Source organism: Panthera leo, chromosome D4 (genome assembly GCF_018350215.1).
Source record: "Panthera leo isolate Ple1 chromosome D4, P.leo_Ple1_pat1.1, whole genome shotgun sequence".
Taxonomy (NCBI): Eukaryota; Metazoa; Chordata; class Mammalia; order Carnivora; family Felidae; genus Panthera; species Panthera leo.
In genome coordinates, this window is record NC_056691.1 from 44,843,487 (window position 1) to 44,862,975 (window position 19,489).

Consider the following 19,489-nt stretch of genomic DNA (forward strand, 5'->3'; position numbering starts at 1 on the left):
CGAAGGAAACAATCAACAAAACTAAAAGACAGCCTACTGAATGGGAGAAGATCTTTGCAAATATCTCCAATAAAGGGTTAGTATCCAAAATATATAAAGAACTGATTCAACGCCAAAAAAACCAAAAAAACAAGAAACAAAAAACAAACCCACAAATAATCCAATTAAAAATGGGCAGAACATATGAACATGAACAGACATTTCTCCAAAGAAGACATCCAGATGGCCAACAGACACATGAAAAGATGCTCAGGGCGCCTGGTGCCTCAGGCATTAAGCATCTTACTTCAGCTCAGGTCATTATCTCACAGTTCTTGAGTTCAAGTCCCGTATCAGGTGAACACAAGCCCTGCTTGGGGTGAGCCCTGCTTACCTCTCTCTTTCTCTGCCCCTCCTGGGATTTTCTCTCTCCCTCTCTCCCTCCCTCTCTCCCTCTCTCTCTCTCAAAAAAAAAAAAAAAAAAAAAAGGATGCTCAACTTCACTCATCATAAGGGAAATGTAAATCAAAACTACAATGAAATATCACCTCACACCTGTCAGAAAGGCTAAAATCAAAAACATAAGAAATAAGTGTTGGTGAGGATGTGGAGACAAAAGAACCCTCACGCACTCTTGGTGGGAATGTAAACTGGTATAGTCACTGTGGAAAACAGTATAGAGGTTCCTCAAAAAGTTAAAGATAGAACAATCCTATGATCCAGTAATCACACTACTGGGTATTTACCCTCAAAAAACACAAAAACAGTAATTGAAAGAGATACATGCACCTTTATGTTTATTGCAGCATTATTTACAATATATGGAAGTGGCCCAAGTGTCCATCGACAGATGAATGGATAAAGAAGAGGTGATATATATACACATACACACATATAACGTATACACACATTCACACAATGGAGTATTAATCATAAAAAAGAATGAGATCTTGCCATTTGCAACAACATGAATAGAGCTACAGAGTATAATGCTAAAAAAAATAAGTCAGAGAAAGATAAATACCATATGATTTCACTCATATGTGGAATTTAATAAATAAACAAACAAAGGGGGAAAAAAAGACAAACCAAGAAACAGACTCTTAACCACAGAGAACAAACTGATAGTTATGGGGGTTGGGGGGGGGGGGTATGGTGAAGAATGAAATAGGTGATGGAGATTAAGAGGACACTTATCATGATGAGCACAGAGTAATATTATAGAATTGTTGAATTACAATATTGTACACCTGAAACTAATATAACAATGTATGTTAACTATACTGGAATTAAAATTTAAAAACTTAATAAAAAAAAGGAAATACATATGCATATGATTTTTTTAAATGACAGAACAAGCAAAATATTAATATCATATTTCAAGTGTAAGAAGCCGCTGATCGTAAACAGATTCAACATGACTGTATGCCATACTAAGAAGAAAACAGAGCTAGGAAACCTTCTAGTACTGATTAGTAGACCTATCCCACTTTCAAAGATGTTAAAATGTAGATCTTACCATCTATGAAATACAGCAGCAATAGCATTATAATTGATTAATTATTTGTGGGCATATGAACATATCATAAAAGATTTGGCTAAACGTGGTATGTACAACGGGACAACCTGGCAAACTGATCATGGGGAGAAATCTTATCAAGTGAGTTTTATTTTCCTTCTGGTATCACTGTATTTTGCATTTAGGCCTAATCAAATTTTTTTTTTAAAAATTTTTTTTAACGTTTATTTATTTTTGAGACAGATAGAGACAAAGCATGAACAGGGGAGGGTCGGAGAGAGGGAGACACAGAATCTGAAACAGGCTCCAGGCTCTGAGCTGTCAGCACAGAGCCCGAAGCGGGGCTCGAACTCACGGAGCGCGAGATCATGACCTGGGCTGAAGTCGGCCGCTTAACTGACTGAGCCATCCAGGCGCCCCAGGCCTAATCAAATTTTCGATGAAAAAGGTATCATGGGAGAATTCTAACATATACTCCACCGTGCTCTCCAAGTTATTCCTTTAACCCCTTGCTCTTGTTTTCTAACATAGAAAGTCATTCTGCCATTGTGACTCTACATAGCTGTGCTGCAAAAATTTCTCCAATGCTTAATACTCCCTCCATCAACACGCTCAACTATCTGCAGCTCATAGAACCAAAAAAGGTTTCTATTCTCTTGGCTTTTATGCCCTCTCCTTGTTATCTACCTGCCTGGGAGAAACTGATTCATCTTTCAAAACTCAACCCCACAATTACTCCTCTTCCTTATCTTCCCTATTAAGACTTTCCTGGCATCTTCCTCATAAGCCTCCCCTAAATTATAAATTTCCCCTCTGGAATCTTCAATAAGGATGCTTATCCTGTACGTGAGCAACATTTTACTGCACTTGAAATTTGCTTCTCTCATTCCCTACTAGTCTGGAACCTGTAAAATCTGTAAAAACGAGCACTTTTTTTTTTTTTTTTTTTTTTTTTTTTGCTTGGTATTGCCAGGACCTAGTATAGTACTTAACCCAAGTATTCAAAACATTTGACGAAATACTGAAAACAAATGGTGAATTTAAGAACACTATGACCCAGAAAACAATAATTATATAATCACACTCACATCCTGAACTCAGTTAAATATTTTCAAAAGATAAGGAGTATGGCAAAGGTCTTTGAAAACATGACTCAAACTTATATTAAGTCCCCTGGTTCAAAATGTACTATTTTTCTTAATTGAATTTTTAAAGCAAAAGCATACTAATGATTTTATCTTACACATCTTTTAAATGTTAAAATTCTCTTAGGGAAATATAAATCCCACACACGATTTTAAGATACTTTTTAGCTAACTGCCCCTAGAATAATTGATTTATTTAAATCAATTTTTATATATGATTTATATATTTATATTTTTAATATTTATATTTATATATATTATATATTTATATATATCAATTGATATATATGATACATATATATCAATTTATATATATATGATTTATATAAATAAGGAAGCCTAAGCAATACATCTTATTCTTAAATAATGTATTTGCTGTGATATGACTTCACCTAATTATTTCTCATATGCTTCCCAAACAAAAAGCTATGAAATGTCACCACTATAATAATATAGTGCAGAACACTAAGCCAAGACATTTAAAATCATCAATCACATAAAAAGAAATGAATAATTGGGGCGCCTGGGTGGCTCAGTTGGTTAAGCGTCCGACTTCGGCTCAGGTCATGATCTCACAGTTCGTGGGTTCGAGCCCCCCATCAGGCTCCGTGCTGACAGCTCAGAGCCTGAAGCCTGCTTCGGATTCTGTGTCTCCTTCTCTCTCTGTTCCTCCCCTGCTCGCTCGCTAGCTCGCTCTCTCTCTCTCTCTCTCTCTCTCAAAAACAAAAATTAAAAAAAGAAGAAGAAATGAATAATATATTTTATTGCTAAGTTTTTTAAAAGTTACTATACTTTCTGCTTTCAATTATCCCATTTTTGTGAAAGAATATAAAAACACACGCAAAGGTGTGTGTGTGTGCGCGCGCGTGCACACACACACGCAAAGAGATTAAATACCTACAGAAAAGACTGGAAAGGGGCATCTGGGTCGCTCAGTCAGTTAAGGTTCAACTTCGCCTCAGGTCATGATCTAGTGGTTCATGAGTTCAAGCATCATGTTGGGCACTATGCTGACAGCTCACAACCTGGAGCTTGCTTCAGATTCTGTGTCTCCCTTTCTCTCTGCCCCTCCCCTGCTCGTTCATTCTCTCTCTCTCTCAAAAATGAATAAACACTTAAAAATTAAAAAAAAAAATACTGGAAGGCTACGAAACAAACTTAACAGTGATTCCCCCCTACGAGTGGGATTAGAAAACAAAGACAGCTTTTTATATTTTTTTAAATGATAAACAAATCAGTGCCATTAATTGTAAATGCGCTGAGCAAACATGGACTTCATTTGGTCTAAAATCTGCACTATATATGTACAGCATATAAACATATAATTACCCAAATAATGATAAAATAATAATAGATGTCTGCACAGATATACATATTATTCTCAGCCATAAAGTCACACTTCTCTCACATGCAAGTCATAGTCATTCATACATTTCCTGAAATGCATTCTTGTCTGTCATCAGTTATATTCAAGCACTGAGCTCTGCTTTTTTGTTTGCCAAAACATTATCATTGAACTCCTGTATGCCTTCAACAAGAATGACCACTAACACCAGTATAATTCAAAATTGTTTTGAAAACCCTAGCACGTAAAAATAAAACAAACAAACAAAAAAGATCGATACATAATTCCTTGTAGAAAATTACTACCTATCTAGGGAAACACAGAAAGTCCACTGAAAAAGTACTGGAACCAAAAGAATCTCCAGAAATAAGGTAATATACAAAAAATATACAGATTTACTCCATAGCAGCAATAAATGCATTCTGGAATAACTACTTCCAAAATGTAACAGAGAAAAAGGGTTCCGTTTATGAGAGCAACAAAAATCTCATGAACTCAAAGCACAGATTACCCATAAATAAAACTATATAACTTTACTGAGAGAGATATAAAATAAGACCCGAATAAAGGAAAAGATACAGCATGCTCCTAGATAGGGAAGACGGAATATCACAAAAAGGTTAATTTCCCATAAATCAATGCATACCTTTATCACAATTCCAACAAACATCCTGTCCTCGATAGGCCAACACTAACATAAAGCAGTCTTGACAATTACTGAGAGAAATGGGGGAAGGCACACTAGCTGGCAACCCTCCAAAGAAAAGAGCAGCTTAGTAAATAAATATATGAAAGGCTATTCCAACTCGCTGGTTTAAAAGAAAATGCAAAAGACAATATTTCGAAAAGATTGGCAAAGAATTTAAAAATAAGATAAGGTCACACTCATACAACGCAAATTGGTATCAGGCGCATGGCAATAAATCTTTCAACTTATTCTTCAAAGGCCAAGTTCATGGTTCGCCTTTATGAAACTTTCAACAGTCAGGAAGAACTGCTCCCACAGCCCTGTCGTTGCTGTGGTACAGCCCCGCATGTTCACTCTCCCAGTGGATGCCTGAGGGTCTCCATCAGCTGTTTTATTCCCCAAAGGCCAGGGATGGCAGTTTTCCTGTGTTTGTATCAACACTTGTTAGTTAATAGAAAATTATAATTGAGAGGAATCTGGGAGGAAATAAAAACCCACGGGAGTACTCCTGACATTCTGTAAGAACCACCTCTACTTGAGAAATGTTAGAAAAATACATTCATGACTACTGACTGTTTTGTGTCGAGATTCTAAAACAGAATTACTTAATACAGACAAAGTATGAATACACATATCCGTCTATGTTTATTAGGGCAGAAAGGGCGTCAGCTAAAAAGATGCTGAGCTCTGCTTTTCGGTTTGCCAAAATATTTTGTGTGCTGAAAATCTCCAAGGCAGGACTAGTTAATGCTCGAAGGTCCCACGCCTCACCTTTCATCTGCTCTCCTGGTCTACGGCACGAAACAAGAAGAAAAGGGGAGAAGTGCTTCTTGTGAAACTGGTCTCCATCCACCTTTAATTCTGTCTATCCAAGGCTAAAAACTTGCTGCTCTTTAAGAAAATCATAGGACTTTAACTACTGGAATAAAATTCTATTTATACCCAACATATCACTCAATTGTTTACAAAATGAATGAACACACACAGCTCTAATCCTGCCCTTGGAGAAGCTTCCAGCCACCCTGAGAAAACAACCTAACCGGTTTTGAACTCAAGCCATGCTTTACCAAGCCCAAACCCAGAAAACTGTTTTATGTTCCCTAATCAGTATTATTCAAGAAAACTCCCACTTCCCTACAATGAGAAAAAGGGTAATTTGCCCCCATTCTAGAACAGTCTGTACCAATAATGTAGTTATCAGGCAAAGTATCCATAACCCAAATGGTATAATTTATGAACATCTCACTCTTATCAAACTAATTTCAAAACAACCTGGTGGCATGTGAGACCTATGTATGTCAAAAATCAAGACATTAGCTGTCTAAGAAAACAAGGAATTATTCCTATTGAACTCTTGTGGCCACAGACTAAACATTCAAGATGGGAAGGAAAATGATCTGAAGAAAAGCCAAATTGAAAAAATAGATGTATTTCAGAGAGATGAGTATCAGTAAAGCCCATAACTCAAAGTTCAAAGCTTTCTTTTTTTTTTCTTCAAAGACACAGCATTTTCAAGACAAGTTATAGTCATATATTTCTAGTGTTCAAATCCTACAGATAAAAAGTAATCAAATACACAAGGCACGTAAAGGTTGCTTATTCATTCTTTAGGCAGTAAATGTAACCTGATACCTATAAAAATCAACTCTTCCTCCCTGCCCCCAGACCATACTCCCACTCATGCCTTGAAGGATAAATGCTTTTGAAGGTAAACATTATAAAACAAAATCAATTAAGTCAAACTCATAAAGACAGAAAGGAGAAAACTGATTGCCAGGAGAAGCAGGGAGAAGGGAATGAGGAGTTATGGTTTCCATGCACACAGACTTTCTGTTTGGGACAATGAAAAAGTTCTGGAGATGGATGGTGGGGATGGTTACGCGACAATATGAACGGGCCTAATGCCACTAAACTGTACACTTCAAAACGATGGAGAGGTGCTTGGGTGGTTCAGTCGGTTGAGCTCCGACTCCAGATTTTGGCTCAGGTCATGATCCCAAGGATCAGGGGATTGAGCCTCATGTCGGGCATGGAGCATGCTTAAGATTCTCTCTCTTTCTCTTCCTCTGCCCCTCTCCCCAGGTCACTCACTCCCTTTCTCATTCTCTCTCTTTCTCTCTCTCTCTCAGATTAAAAAAAATCATTAAAAATTTAAAAATCTCAAAATGGTGGAAACTAAATTTTATGCTATGTATATTTCACAATTAAAAAAATTAATCAGACTGGAGAGCTCTAAGACAAGTTGAACAATGTATATCAATTGAAAGAAAACTAAAAAACTGTCAAGAATTTAGAAGACTCTAAATAAAGAGTACCAATCACTCTCCTGATTATAGACTAATGATTTCAGAAAGGATGATAACTTCCTCAACAAATTAAACAAATATGAAACTTCTAAGTTATTTAGAAAACATGGGTAACTTTTAAAAAAATAGTTTTTAAAAAGCAGTGCATAGGGGCACCTAGCTAGCTCAGTTGGTAGAGCATGCCCCCTCTTGATATCAGGGTCATGATTTTGAGCCCCATGGTGGGTGTAGAGCTTACTTAAAAATAGAAATTTTAGGGGCGCCTGGGTGGCTCAGTCAGTTGCACATTCACCTTCGGCTCTGGTCATGATCTCACGGTTCATGGGTTCAAGCCCAGCATCGGCTCTGTGCTGATAGCTCAGCGCTGGGAGCCTGCTTCAGATTCTGTGTCTCCCTCTCTTTCTCTCTCTGCCGCTCCCCATTCACATTCTGTCTCTCTTCAAAAATAAATAAACAATTGGGAATGAAAGCTGGTGCAGCCACTCTGGAAAACAGTATGGAGGTTCCTCAAAAAACTAAAAACAGGGGCGCCTGGGTGGCGCAGTCGGTTAAGCGTCCGACTTCAGCCAGGTCACGATCTCGCGGTCCGTGAGTTCGAGCCCCACGTCAGGCTCTGGGCTGATGGCTCGGAGCCTGGAGCCTGTTTCCGATTCTGTGTCTCCCTCTCTCTCTGCCCCTCCCTCCCTTCATGCTCTGTCTCTCTCTGTCCCAAAAATAAATAAAAAACGTTGAAAAAAAAATTTAAAAAAAAAAAAAAAAAAACTAAAAACAGAACTACCCTATGACCCAGCAACTGCATTACTAGGCATTTATCCAAGGGATACAGGTGTGCTGTTTCGAAGGGACACATGCACCCCCCTGTTTATAGCAGCACGATCAACAATAGCCCAAGTACAGAAAGAGCCCAAATGTCCATCGATGGATGAATGGATAAAGAAGATGTGGTATATACATACAATGAAGTATTACTCGGCAATCAAAAAGAATAAAATCTTGCCATTTGCAACTACGTGGATGGAACTGGAGGGTATTATGCTAAGCGAAATTGGTCACAGAAAGACAAATATCATATGACTTCACTCATATGAGGACTTTAAGAGACAAAACAGATGAAAATAAGGGAAGGGAAACAAAAATAATATAAAAACAGGGAGGGGGACAAAACAGAAGAGACTCATAAATATGGAGAACTGAGGGTTACGGGAGGGTTTGTGGGAGGGGGGATGGGCTACATGGGTAAGGGGCACTAAGGAATCTACTCCTGAAATCATTGTTGCACTAGCTGCTAATTTGGACTTAAATTTAAAAAAAAATAAAATAAAATTTTTAAAAAAGGTCAAAAAGTAAATAAACAAACATTTAAGAAAAATTATTTTAAATAAAAAGTGTTTTAAAGTAACACATAAATTCTGACTCTTTCAAAGAGCTTCTAAAAGATTTGTTCTCCTGACATGGAATTTGGTAAAAGAAGGCTTAAATTCAGTTTAAAAGTAGTAAAGGATAAGAGTAGAAAAGAGCAAATGCCCAGTTTTCCACGAGAGAAACTGGATTGCCAGATGAGTCTGCAAAACATACAGAAAGATCAAAGGAACAGTGAATGGACATTGTTGATCCTAGATTTAGACAGAAAGGCATTCTTGAAAGAATTAACCATATGAATGCCCAGCCAGCCCTCATTATCAAATTCAAAAGCAGCAAGGTAAGCAAGGTACTTTGGCAAAAAGTGTTTAGACTTTTCAGGACAAAGAAGCTATTTCATGTTATGCATCTTTTTAGGAGGGGGAGGATAGATAGGTATTTTTGGACAACATCTAAGTGTCAGGAAAAAAAGCAAGAAAGATGCCAAGACCTCATTTATGAATGAAAGGAAATAACAAAGTGAACACCATTCCACAAACGTATATTAAACAAACTCATTTCTCTTTGCCTAACACAGGATTAAGGCGGTCGAGGTTGGGGGTGGGGGGAATGGGTGAAGGGCTGAGCAAGCCAATTTGGTAGAAAGAGTTTAAGAGATGTTTTTTAAGAAAATTTTAATGAGGAGGGTCCCTGAGACAAATAGGTTTTCCTATCTACAGTGATTGGCCTATGTAAATATCCTACAAACACTGTCATTAAATGGCTTAACCCCTTTTCAAAAATCTTGGCTTCTTAAAGGTGATGATTTATACTCTTCTTTCTTGGCAGGTCTCCAATATGTCTGATTAAAATCATTAAAGGAAGACTGAGATTTGTTGATCAGGAAAACGTCCCAAAATGGTAAGAGGAACAGAGGGTGATTATCACCTTGCCAATCATTGTGGTTGTAGGTTCAGTAGTTAAGGCGGCCACCCTGGAGAGGGCAATAAGGTCACCCCCCTTCTGCCGGGGCAGTTGGCCAACTTTACATTCAGCTATCAACAGTGTGCTGTACTTACAACCTATCTTCAAATACAATTTACAGAAGACATGGCTAAGAGTTCGTAAGGACTTAAAGAGTCTAAGACAAAATAACTCAAAATTTGTGCTCCAGTAGCAAAAGGTTGTTGGCAGCTTCTAACATAAGAACAGGCAATTTTATCTTTGTGATTTAATGAAAATGAAAAGTAGGAAAAAAGGTAAGGAGAAACTAAATGTAATTAATCATTCCAGAGAGGTACCAGAAATCTTCAACAAAACTCCTACAGAACTTCTACTGATTCTGAGAAATAAAATGAATAAAACCAAAAGAGAAATTGCACTGAAGCTATCAACCAATGGCAGGTATTTAAATAAACATACAGCAAACCATAAGGCCCTAAAGATACAAAAAAAGGTGACGAACAGTGCCCACCTATAAGAGACTTACAATTTAGTCTGTACTCAGGTAAACATGTGACTGCTTTGGGGGCGCCTGGGTGGCTCAGTCGGTTAAGCATCCGACTTCGGCTCAGGTCATGATCTCGCACTTCGTGAGTTCAAGGCCCATGTGTGGCTCTGTGCTGACGGCTCAGAGCCTGGAGCCTGCTTCGGATTCTGTGTCTCCCTCGCTCTCTGCCCCTCCCCTGCTCATGCTATCTGTCTGTCACTCTCTCTCAAAACAAATAAACATTAAACATAATTTCTAAAAAAAACCAAAAACCAAAAAAAAAACCCAAAAAACAAAAAACATGTGACTGCTTTCATCACTAGCAGACACCTGACTACCATTTTCGAGCACGGCCATAGGCAGAATTCTGAAGCTGTCTCCCAAGTTTCCTGTCCTCTCCTTATTCAGTCAAACACTAATCTAGGTACTGCTGTGAAAGATTTTGCAGATGTAATTAAGGCTACTAATCAACCGGCCACAGGCTCTAAGGATTATCACGTGTTAGGCAAGACGGTCCTGAGCTAATCACATGTAGGTTAGACACTACGAGGCAGAGAACTTTCTCCTGCTATCATCAGAGACATGTGGTACAAGAGGAAGAGGAGGGCTATGGCAGCAGTGGGAGTCAGAGAAATTTCCCAGAGTGAGAATTTGGCCCAGCTGACAGCTCACAAGGAAACAGACATGGGGCCTACAACCACAGGCCTGGGGACAACCTGAACGAGCCTGGGAGCAGGCTGTTCCCTGAGCCCCCCAATAGACAGCCCCGCTGACCAACACCAATGGCTCATGAAACTATAGAAGACAAACTAGTGGAGCTAATCCCAGCTGCTGACCTATATAGAACCAGGAAAAAACTAATTTGTGGTGTTTTCAGCAGCTACGTTTGTGTCCAATCGGTTGCGGCAGTGACAGAAAAAGTAACCAAGTGTCCCACGCAGGGATTCCAACATAACAACTCATCTCATTCTCAGGACCACCCTGAAGAGTTACCACCTTCCAGTGCACAGATGAGAAAACTGAGGAATAAAGGCGTTAAGTAACCGGCTGACAACCAGACTGGTTCAAGAAAACTAACTGGCCCGTAACATTTAGGAGTTTAAAATTTCAGCTAGGAAGTGACTCAATTTTCCGCGACAACAAAGTAACTTATTTTTAAAGTTGAAAAAGTAAAAGGAAACTTTAAATAGTTTCAAATGAAAAAGTTCTCGAAATCAAAAGGGCAATTTTATAACGTCCTCAGAGCAGATCAACCTGTCGAAATAACTACGTTGCTAAAAATAAATGCAAACCCAACTACGTATTTCTTCCCACATGTTCAAAAATCGAGTTAGATATTTAGTCAATAAAAGGTTAAGTTGTAGCGTCAATTTGGTTTTCTTTTTAGTCTTAATCCACAGATAACAGGTTAAATTTGGCATTATAAGAAAAAAGTTAATGCCGCGTGAGAGATTTTTTAAAGAAAGAGGAAAATGAGAAACAGCATCGCCTGCAGCATACCCTCCAGACCCTTACGCTCCTGTTCAAGGGGGCAGAAAATTCCAAATCAAAGGCAGTGATAATACAGAAAGAAATCAGGGGGGAAATACAAGGCAAAACTGAAATCTAACATTTATTTAATGAGGAAGACAGATTCTGAGAGACAATCACCTGCGATGGCTCTAGGAGATGAATAAAACTGGTTTCCCGATCTTCAAATTGGTACTACTAAAGGCAACAAAAAATTTTAAAAAAGAATGTGGGTTTCTGTTCTTTGAGATTCAGTCGAAAATCAGTCTGGAAGTCAAAAACTACCACATTCCGAAACAGTAATGAACAAAAGTACAAAGGAGAAGAATAACACTTTGGGGGGAAAGTGGAGAAAACCTTTAAATAATACCTGGAACTTTATTAAGTAATAGCATTTTCCCCTAGTGATAATCTTTTGTAGCTTTGAACCCTGAAGTCTCGATTCCCAGAAAAGGAGGCAAAGTCTGGAAACACAGAAGGTCGTTGGCGGATGGGATACGTAATTTCCTCTCAAAAAAAAAAAAAAAAAAAAAAACCTGGATTTCCAACATGTAATCTGAATTTATGTTGTTAAAATAAAAACCTATTTGGTGTTTTATATACAAATAATGTAGTCATGTTGTTTTTACATTCAGTGGCATTCTTAAAATAGCCCATTTAAAATAAAAAAGAGAACAACTTCTAGTCTAAGAAATTTTTTTAAAGTTTAAACCTAGCATACTTAACAATTTCAAATCTAATGTCCTATATTTAAACATCTTTGTCATTATGAATTATGTATATGCATTGACATCAATCATTAATCTGCAGGTGTTCCTAATGTAAATTGCATATACCTCTTTAGATTTTTTCCAGAGGCTAGCAGCATACTAATTCTAATTTAGAAAAGTAGGCGCCAAAATCTTTTTTAACCTGTAAGCTCTGCAAAACTGAAAGGGTTAGGAAAGGTTCAACTCAAAGATAATCTGGTTGTGTTCTAGTTCTTAAGGTGAATGGTAGCTTCATGGACGTTCCATTTATTACTTTGCTTTTTAGCTTACAGGTTGCCTGCATTCTCTTCTAGCTACCAAATATTATGTTGTTAAAAAGTAACTTATAGGTGATATGAGTTCTTCAAAATATAGTCATAAACATAAAATGATGAAAACAGAACTTCATTAATCCCTATACTTGTATGTACATTAATGCCTTGGAATTGAAAAAAAAAATGTTAGAGACATTTCACTATACGGAACACAAATAATTACAATCCAGAAAAATTAAAATCCACTTAAAGACTAGAATTTCTAAACTAAATTAAGAACTTTGGTATAACATACATAGAAAATATAGCTTATACATCTGGTCTTGCAAACCTTCTGTAGTGGCTATACATCTATTACCAAAATATACTGGGGCAGCTAAAATGCTGTGGGCTAATTAGAAGTTGGGGATTATTTGTAACTTCATGGAGCAACTAAGAAGGATTTGTGGTTCATCTATCCAACTAACTGTCTTATCTCTAAAATTTGTTTAATAGGGGCGCCTGGGTGGCTCAGTCGGTTGGACGGCCGACTACAGCTCAGGTCATGATCTCGTGGTCTGTGAGTTCGAGCCCTGCGTTGGGCTCTGTGCTGACAGCTCGGAGCCTGGAGCCTGATTCTGTGTCTCCCTCTCTCTGCCCCTTTCCTGCTTGCTCTCTCTCTCTGTCTCTCTCTCTCTCTCTCTCTCTCTCAAAAATAATAAACATTTAAATTTTTTTTTAATTTGGCTAATATTACAAACCAGTCTATAATCCCAATTGTGAGCTGTTTTCTAGTTTTTTCTACTGCAGGTACTGTTCTTGTTTCCTATTTTTTTTTTTTTTCCTATTTGCTTAGTGAATCACAAGTACCTCAATACATTTGCCCTAAATTAAAGTTAAGAGGGCTAGGAGTAAACTTATTATTAGAAACTGTATCTCCAAGTGTCCTCCTATTCTTGTTTACTAACAAAATATTTTTAAAGGGATTTGCCACATAAACGACTCATTTCTTTAGAAAGGATTGTGCTATGAAACTCTAGCCTTAATTTTTTCCCCTTTTCAACAAGTGTTAAAAACAGGTGTCAAAGATAGAACCAAGTTAATCTGACCTGCCCAACTCCAGCTTAGCTTTTAACACCTTGTCATAACATCCTTATCTTTTAACACTCAGGAAGGGTTAGTACTTCTTTGTAAACAGTCCCTCAACTTCACAGACCAGCTTTTAAGGAAAGGTTCCCTGTAAGAACATGAGTTTCAATTCTGGTGATCTTGCCTAACAAGTAAAGTCTGATCAAAGAAAAACATTATACACAGATGTTCATTACAGTATTATTGGAAAAAACATACAAATCTACTTAAATATCTAAGAAGAAACATAGGAAGGAATAGTTACCCAAATGATGTCTTTTGTCAAGTGAAATATTACACAGCCATAGAAAATAATTGCACACAAAAAATATGCAATCACATGGGAAACAACATTACAGTGAAGAAAAAGGCAATTATATATTTTTTCAAACTAGAAAGAAAAAAAAGATAGTACACTAGGTTTTCAAATTTTCATTGTGTTGGGGTGCCTGGGTGGCTCAATTGGTTAAGCATCCAACTCTTGATTTCAGCTCAGGTCATGATTTCACAGTTTGTGAGTTCAAGCCCCACCTCAGGCTCTGTGCTGACAGTGTGGAACCTGCTTGGGATTCTCTCTCTCCCTGTCTCTCTCTGCCTCTCTCTCTCTTTCTCAAAATAAACAATTTTTTTTAATTTGTCTTTTCCCCAATGGCATACAATATACATGTATAATTTTTTGAATCTTTAATGCCACAGTTATTCTCCTACTATTCATACTTTAAACAGTAACACTTTTTAGCATTTTAACACTTAGCCCCCATGGAGCAAATCCCGCCTTCCTCACTTTTCCAGAACACATAACTTCCAACACACTCAACCATCTGAAACAGATGAAAAATTTTCAGATATTAACTACAGCCTCAATCTTTTGGAAGATGCACTTAGGAAAGTGTTTATTGATAATCTCAAGACTATTAGATATCAAAGTTAAAAATAATTTAGCCAGCAGTTATCTTTATAGTAGATACACACAATTTGACGTCAAGAATTCCTGGGAATTCTTTTTCCTGCCTGTGTCAGGATCCTAGAGGATCTTCACTGTTGCAGAATGATTTCTATGGTCACATCGTCTAGAGAGGTAATAGTCATTTGGTCACATCTTTTCCCACTCCCCTGGGATGATCAGATTTATGCACTAATTCAGAAAGCTTTAAAGATGTTCATTTTTTTCTCTTCTGTTTTTAATCCTCAATTACACAAAGGCTCAACTTAAAATTAAGAAAAACTGAGTCATCTTAAGAACTAAGCAAATAATTCCTTTGAAGTATTTGATTTTATCTTTCCAAACATTTTTTTTTCCTAACCTCAAATTCATATTTTAATGGTACTTCCCAGATAAACAAAACTGCCTGAAATTTTCTTTGAAAATATTCAAGACCAATATATTTCAATATCACTTGATGCAATTCTACCAACATTTTCAGGCTGGCCATCTTAACAGTTTTAAAAAACGGTGACAGTTATGGGACTGAGCCTGGGTGGCTCAGTCGCTTAAGCATCCGATTTAGGCTCAGGTCATGATCTTGCGGTTCATAGGTTCGAGCCCCTGCTTCCGGCTCTGTGCTGCCAGCTCAGAGCCTGGAGCCTGCTTCAGATTCTGTGTCTCCCTCTGTCTCTGCCCCTCCCTTGTTCACACTCTGTCTCTCCCTCTCTCTTAAAAATAAACATTAAAAAAAATTTTAATAAAAAAAAACATTTAAAAAAATGTTGACAGTTAAAAATTATTTTCAAATTAGTTCTCCATTTTCATCCCTCAAACAGGCCAGTTTTCCCCCATGAACGATTCCTCAGTATTAAACTCTTCTCTTCACGAATCTGCGTGCCATCCTTGTGCAGGGGCCGTGCTTCATCTGCTATGGATCGTTCCAATTTTAGTCTATGCGCTGCCAAAGCGAGCACAAACTCTTCTCCAAGAACAGCCAAGTTGGACCTGAATTTATTTTAATGCCCGCAAGGAGTCATTTAATTTTATATATATTAACATTCAAGGATGTAATTATTATATTAGCTGTATCGATACCAAGGAGATCTTTGCAGGAGAAAGAAATAAGCCCATGGTTGTACTCCACATAAATGCAAAATGGTTTTTTTTTCCCCCTTCCTGGTGCAATTGGCATCTCAACGAGGGGTTGGCTTTTAAGCCACACCACATTCATAAATTTAAAAACACAATAAACATAGAGCCAGTTGAGTGGGAAATGCCTATACTCAATTCCTGCCAAATTATTAGCAAGCTACTTAATTAATGGGAGTCTACCACTAACGTTTTGTCCTCCAGACAAAAACTGGGCATACGTGAAAACAATCATTTTTCTCTATATACGCCACACTTACTGTCAAATGTTGAATACTATGGGCAACCACACCAAAAATTATATTCAGAAAAGCCTACTCCCTTGCTTCTCAGAGTGTGTTGTCCAAACCGGGGAACTTGTCAGAAATAAAAAACTGAGACCCCACCCTAATCTACTGCATCACGACCTACCTTGACCAAGATGCCTGGGTCACTGAACTGCACATTCAAGTTTGAGAAGCACTAGAAGGCAGCAAGAGAAACCATCATCCACATTCTAAGTTGTGCGAAGCTACACAAAATCTAGTCAGCAATGAATACATCATTGCCAGACCTTGTGGGTAAATCTTTTAAGTGAATCAAGCCTTTCCACAAAGGTTAAAAACAAAAAACAAAAACGCGTGTGGCTGATGCTTCGTGCCTATTAACAGCACCTTCACTGCACTACCAGAACTATGTATTTTTTAATAACATGCTGAAAATAGGTACATCTGTTCTCCTTGTCTATTAAGAAAGCATTCTTGCTAAAGAATCTTCTTCTCCTTGGGGCGCCTGGGTGGCTCAGTAGGTTAAACATCTGACTTTGGCTCAGGTCATGATGTCACGGTTCGTGAGTTCGAGCCCCTGTTTCGGGCTCTGTGCTGACAGCTCAGAGCCTGGAGCCTGCTTCAGATTTTGTGTCTCCCTTTCTCCGCACCTCCTCTGCTTGTCTTCTATCTCTCTCTCTCAAAAATAAATATTAAAAAAAAAATTTTTTTTTAAGAATTTTCCTCTCCTTTTCAAACCTAAAATGGGTCTCGTGAATGAAATCTATTTCCAATGGTTCCAAGTTTCAAATGTTTTAGGAGTTAAAGGATTTTAAAATAAGAATCATAACTGACCAATATTAGGAAGCATTTATGCACTGCACAAATGAATTAAATATGTAGATTTGAGGCAGATACATAGCCTCTATCATAGTCCCTGGCCTCACTGTAGGTAGTATGTTATACCTATAACAAAGAGTCTTCACATTTTCAAGAAGGATTTTCATCAGAAAATATCGATTCAGAAACTACTGGGAATTTATCATACAATTTGGCTCACCAATGGATAATTTATACAACTTTCTAGAGGTGTATCGAAAATGTAACATGGGACACCTGCACTGGCCTGTGCTCTGTTAATCTACAGATTTTTAAACAAGATGCTTCTATAAGGACTTTAACTACAGCCTACCACAAAAGTGCTCTGGGAATAACTTTATCCCTCTACAATCATAGCCTTGTTCTAAACAGAGCCCTTAAGTAAATTAAATCTTTAGAAAAACACACTTTTTTGTTTGTAAAGAAAGAAACATTTCCTGAATGCCAGAGAATGTTTCCTTGAGAAACTGTTTATGTTACTGTGCTGAAAAGGTGTTTATGTTGCTATAAACACCTTCCTTGTAAGAGGGGATGGAGAGTCTGCCTATTGTTTACATTGTAATCAGGCCTGACTCTGAAAAGATCTACCCTGATTCCTCATGCCTGGACTAACTCACTACATTCTGTCCCAATTAGATCACCCTCAAAGATATTCTGTATTTTTCTAGCATAACTGACCCATCACAAGAGAACAGGGGAGCCTAAATTCCTAATAAGTACTACACTCACGAAGGCCACTAAGTGGCAGGTTGTGGTGGTTGGTACTGTGTCAAGTTTCTTAAGGAAAAACTACATTTCCGGGAATCTCTTCCCTGTACAGTCCCAGCTTAAAGTTAACCAAAAGCAGAATTTGCACAGATTTGGATGGATCTGTTTGGATTTGGAAGCCATTACTCTCAAGGTGGTCATGGTTAGTACAGTGACCAGACATGGCTATGTAGGTGGGTTCAAGCTTATCTTTGCTCTTCTCAGATCCCTATCCACCTTTCCAAACTGGCCCTGTAGGTCAACAACAACTCCAGGCCAACCCAACAGACACAAAGAGGGGGTAGTTACACAGAGGCACACAGAGGCACAGGCTTCCTGTCTCATGCCTGGCTTTTCAGACTGACTAGTTGGGGACTCCAGGGATCCTCCAGTGTGCTTCCTGGACCTTCATTTCCGAAGCTCCTACCATAAATGTTTAAGGTTTAATTTCTATAATAAATCCCTTAACCCCATAACCCATCATAGTCTTCTGTGATTAAACCTCAACTGATTCTAAAGGTTTGGTTTACTTGTTGGCTCTAGATTTAAATGTTCTCTTGTCATTAAAGACAGTATATTCAACAATAAACAGCAAAGCAAACTGCACCTGCTCACGCTCAGCTGATACCTATTAGTAGAATAGGGCCCGGAGTTTAAACCCCCTTCTTAACCCTAATTTTTTCCATAAAACTTTTCTTTTTGTTCTGGCTTTATTGAGACATAATCGACAGATTAAAAAGTCATATATATATGATGTACATAATTTGATGTTTTGATATAAATATACACCAAGGAAACCATCACCACAATCAAGATTATATGAACAAACCCATCAATCCTAAATGTTTACTCATGTCTCCTTAAAATCTTACCCCTCCCTACCCTGCCCTACCTCCCATAACCACTGATTTTCACTGTCATTACCATTGCTTTGCACTTTCTAAAATTGTGTGTATCTACATATGGAGTCATACAATACGTATTCTGTTGGGGAGGAAGCTGGCTTCTTTTACTCAATATAATTATTTAATTATTAAGCTTCACCCATATTGTTGTATATATCAATAGCTGATTCCTTTATATTGCTGAATAGGATTTAATTATACCACAATTTGTTTATCCACCCCCCTGTTGGTGGACATTAGAGTTACTTCCAGTTTAGGGCTATTACAAATAATGCTCTTATGAACATCTGTGCAGAAGTCTTTGTATGGAGATATGCTTTCAAATCTCTTGGGTAAATACCTATGAGTAGAACAACCAGGTAAGTTATATGCTTCATGTTTTAAGAAAATGAAAAACTGTCTTTCAAAGTGATGATACCATTTTAAGTATTGACCAGCAATGTAGAAGAGTTCCAGCTGCAGGGCACTTGGGGGGCTCAGTCAGTTAAGTGTCTGACTCTTGGTTTCAGCTCAGGTCACGATCCCACAGTTCATGGGTTGAAGCCCTGCATCAGGCTCCGCACTGACTGTGCAGAGCCTGCTTGAGATCCTCTGTCTCCCGTTCTCTGTGCCTCCCCTGCTCGCTCGCTCGCTCTCTCTCTCTCTCTCAAAAATAAACTTAAAAAAAAGAAAAACCTTTTAAGAGTTCCAGTTGCTCCGTTTCCTCATCAGCATTTGGCATGGTCATTCTTTTCCATTTTAGCCACTGTAGCAATAGTGCAATAATACCTCATGGCAGTTTTAATGTGTATTTTCCTAATAACCAGTGATACTGAGCATCATTTCATGTGCTTAGTTGACATGTGTATATCTCCTCTGTTGAAGCGTCTGCAAATCTTTTGCCCATTTTAAATGGGCTGTCTTGTTATTGAGTTGTATATTCTTTACACAGTTTAGATTCAAGTCCCCTGTCAGATATATGGTTAGCACATATTCTCTCCCAGCCTGTGGTTTATCTTTTCATGTTCCTAACTTCTGAAGAGTGACATTTTTTCACTGTCTCAATCCAACTTTAGGCACTGCATTTGTTTCCAAGGGTAGCCATAACAAAGTACCAGAAACTGGTTGGCTTGAGACAACAAAAATTTAATGTTTCATGCTACAAGACAGAAATCAAGGCATCGAGGTGTTGGCAGGGCCAACCTCCATCT

At 37.9% G+C, this 19,489-nt stretch overlaps 1 protein-coding gene and 1 non-coding gene across 3 annotated transcripts in view; both read right to left on the minus strand.

The window, feature by feature from the left end:
* Positions 1-19,489, minus strand: part of MLLT3 (MLLT3 super elongation complex subunit) — a 285,760-nt gene that overhangs the window by 158,930 nt on the left and 107,341 nt on the right. The window lies entirely within an intron of this gene.
* Positions 15,241-15,348, minus strand: LOC122205706. The gene has a single exon (XR_006196213.1). It is a non-coding gene; the product is annotated as a U6 spliceosomal RNA (small nuclear RNA).